The sequence below is a fragment of the Tamandua tetradactyla genome, chromosome X (assembly GCF_023851605.1).
Source record: "Tamandua tetradactyla isolate mTamTet1 chromosome X, mTamTet1.pri, whole genome shotgun sequence".
Lineage (NCBI taxonomy): Eukaryota > Metazoa > Chordata > Mammalia > Pilosa > Myrmecophagidae > Tamandua > Tamandua tetradactyla.
This window is the reverse complement of record NC_135353.1, coordinates 61,500,858-61,504,444: the sequence shown is the minus strand read 5'-3', so window position 1 is coordinate 61,504,444 and position 3,587 is coordinate 61,500,858. Positions and strand designations below refer to the sequence as shown.

The following is a 3,587-nucleotide window of genomic DNA, read 5'->3' as shown; positions in this document are numbered from 1 at the left end:
CATCCAAATTGGAAAGGAAGAAATAAAATCTCACTGTTTGCAGATAACATGATAACATATGTCAAAATCCTGAAAAATCTACAGCAAAGCTACTAGAGCTAATAAATGAGTACAGCAAAGTGGCAGGTTACAAGATCAACACCCAAAAATCAGTAGAGATTCTATATACTAGTGATGAGCAATCTGAGGAGGAAATCAAGAAAAAAATTCCATTTGCAATCACAAGAAAAAGAATAAAATATTTCAGAATAAACTTAACTAAGGATACAAAAGAACTATACACACAATACCACAAGAAATTGCTAAAAGAAATCATAGGAGGCCTAAATAAATGGAAGGGCATAACTTCTTAATGGATTGGAAGACTAAACATAGTTAAGACATCAATTCTACCCTAATTGTTTTGTAGATTCAATGCAATACCAATTAAAATCCCAAAAACTTATTTTGCAGAAACATATAAACCAATAACCAAATTTATTTGGAAGGACAGGATGCCCTGAATAGCTAAAAATATTTTGAGAAAGAAAAATCAAGTGGGAAGTCTCACATTACCTGACTTTAAAGCATATGACAAAGATACAGTGGTCAAAACAGCATGGTACTAGCATAAAGATAGATATACTGACCAATGGAATCGAATTGAGTGTTCAGATATAGACCCTCTCATCTATGGACAATTGATCTTTGATACGGTGGACAAGCAAACTCACCTAGGACAGACTAGCCTCTTCAATAAATGGTGCTTGCAGAATTGGCTATCCATATGCAAAAGAGTGAAAGGGGATCCGTATCTCACACTCTATACAAAAATTAGCTCAAAATGGATCAAAAACCTAAACATTAGAGCTAAGACCATAAAACTTTTAGAAGAAAATGTAGGGAAATATCGTATAAATCTTTTAATAGGAGATGATTTCCTAGAGCTTACACCCAAAGTGTGAGCTTTGAAAAATGAAAAAGATAAAGGGAACTCCATAAAGTTAAACAGTTTCGTGGAGCAAAGAACTTTGTCAGGAAAGTAAAAAGGCAGCCTATACAATAGGAGACGATATCTGGAAGCCACATATCAGATAAAGGGTTTAGTATCCAGAATATATAAAGAGCTTCTTCAACTGAACAACAAAAAGACATCCCAATTCAAAAATGGGCAAAAGAGGGACGCGCGCCTCCTCGCGCGGGAGCGGACGCTCCGACCGAGCGGCGATTGGCTGGCGGGGTGGCTGCCGTCTGGCCGGAGAAACTCCGGGGGAGTGCATCGAGCCTGCTGCCCCGGAGGCGCCGCGCACGTCTCAGATATAACCCACAGTTATCTTGAACCAGAAACTACAGGGAAAAACAAAAGTACGCAACCAGATGAGCTACTGACTATGAATTCTGCCGAAAGCATGCATCAGATATTCAGGGAATTAGTTAATGAAGCCACATATGAGAATGCAGAACTGCCAGGGCAGAGATCAAGGAATTCTCAGGTCATCAGTTCTTACCCAAATGATGAAACAGCTTATTGCGCTACTGAAAAACCCAACCTTATGGAGCATAGAAATAATGATTTGCATTACGAATTCATGATTTCTTGTCAAATTACTTCAGACTTAAATAAAGAGAAGACAGTAGCACTTCTAAAAGAATTGGACAGTCTCAGAATAAGCAATAAAAAGCTTCAAGAAAAATTGATAATAGAAGATAAAGAACAGAGAAAACTAAAGCTTAAGCTGGAACTCCAAGAGAAAGCAACTGAAGCTAAAATTGCTGAAAAGACAGCAGCTCTGGTTGAAGAAGTGTATCTTGCACAGAGGGAACGTGATGAAGCTATTATGTCTAGACTGCGATTAGCCAATGAGGAGAGAGATGACGCTATTGCAAGACTCAAGCACATGGAAATGTCTCTAAAAGCGCTAGAAAATATTAACCCTGAAGAAAATGACATGACATTACAGGAATTACTGAACAGAATAAACAATGCAGACACAGGGATAGCTATTCAGCAGAATGGAACTATAGTTGTGGATAGAATCTACAAGACCAAAGAATGTAAAAAGAGAATAACTGCAGAAGAAATGAATGCAGTGATAGAAGAACGGAATGCTGCTTTGTCTCAGTGCAAACGCCTAGAGCAGGAGCTTCATCATCTGAAAGAGCAGAACCAGACTTCGGCAAACAACATGAGACATCTGACTGCTGAAAACAATCAAGAACGTGCTCTGAAGGTCATGTTGAGTAGAAAACAACAAATCCATGGGGCGATGCCAATACTGCTGGTTGACAAAGCTCATTCATCATCTAAATACCCCAGCAAAATCACAAATTTGATTTATCTCCATAGACTTCAGAATCAGTTTTAAATGTTAAATACTTCATGATATTTCTTACTGTATTGTGAAACATTGGAACTCCAAAAGTAAAAAGGTTTAAATATTGTAACATAAACCTTTTCAACTAAAATTCCATTTTTCCTAGGATCTGCTACCTTAAAATTTATGAATAAATCTTTATTTCATAATTTATATAATCTGAATATGTTAGAGTAGCTATTTTCATAAAAAATATCCTGGGAAATAGTTTTTATATTATTAGTATATAAATGATACTGTAGAGTTTTTCTTAATATAAAGCTGATTTTTTTTTAATAGAAACAAATAAAGAAGGCCTCAAAACCCTACCATTTAATTTCTCTACCTACGTTCACTTTCTAAGTGGTTTCAGTGAAGCTTATGGCTCTAAATACTATATGCTAATGGCTCTCAAATTTAAATTTCCAGTTCTTAGTCGCTCCCCTGAGCTTGCTGTGTATATACAATTGGCTATTTTGTCACTTCTGTTTGAGTATTAAAAAGATATCTCACACCTAACAGGTCTAAAGAGAGCCCTTGATTTCCTCCTTTTTTTTAATCCTTACCCCCAACTTTGTTCCTCACCCAGTGTTTTCCATTTTAGATGTGTATTACCCTTCATTCTCTACACCCCCCCCCCACAACTCCCATCATCAAGCCCTTGTTACTCTACCTTTAAAACATGTCTGGTTTAAATCATATTTCACTTCTTGATTGCTGTCTCCATAACTCAGGCCACCAATATTTCCCACCTCAACTAGTACAATTGGCCCTGAATTTTCTACACTTGCCCTTAGTAGTCTATATCTCCACATAATACCCAGTTATCTTTGAAAATCAAATCGTATCTGCTTAAACTCTCCTACAGCTTTTCATTACATGGATTAAAATGTAAATTTTTACAATAACCTGTAAGATTCTGTGTGGTCTGAAAACTCTCTGATCTCTTCTATCACTTTCCCTCTTGATTTCTTTGCCCTAAAGCCTAGTCATGCTGGCATTTTTTTTTCCTGTAACATGTACACTTTCATTCCTTTTCAGTTTACAAAATCTGTACCCTGACAAATTGTGATCTATATTGCTGTCAATAAATCCAGATTTTTGCAAAAAAAAAAAAAAAATGGGCAAAAGACATAAACAGACTCTTTTCAGTAGAGGAAATACAAGTGACTAAAAGGCACATGGAAAGATCTTCAACATAACTGGTTATTAGGGAAATGCAAACCAAAACCACAATGAGATATCATCTCACAT

The 3,587-nt window shown here is 36.4% G+C and overlaps 1 pseudogene; it reads left to right on the top strand.

The window, feature by feature from the left end:
* Positions 1 to 1,191: 1,191 nt before the first annotated feature.
* Positions 1,192 to 2,445, top strand: LOC143671445 (mirror-image polydactyly gene 1 protein pseudogene; annotated as a pseudogene).
* The last annotated feature ends 1,142 nt before the right edge of the window (positions 2,446 to 3,587 follow it).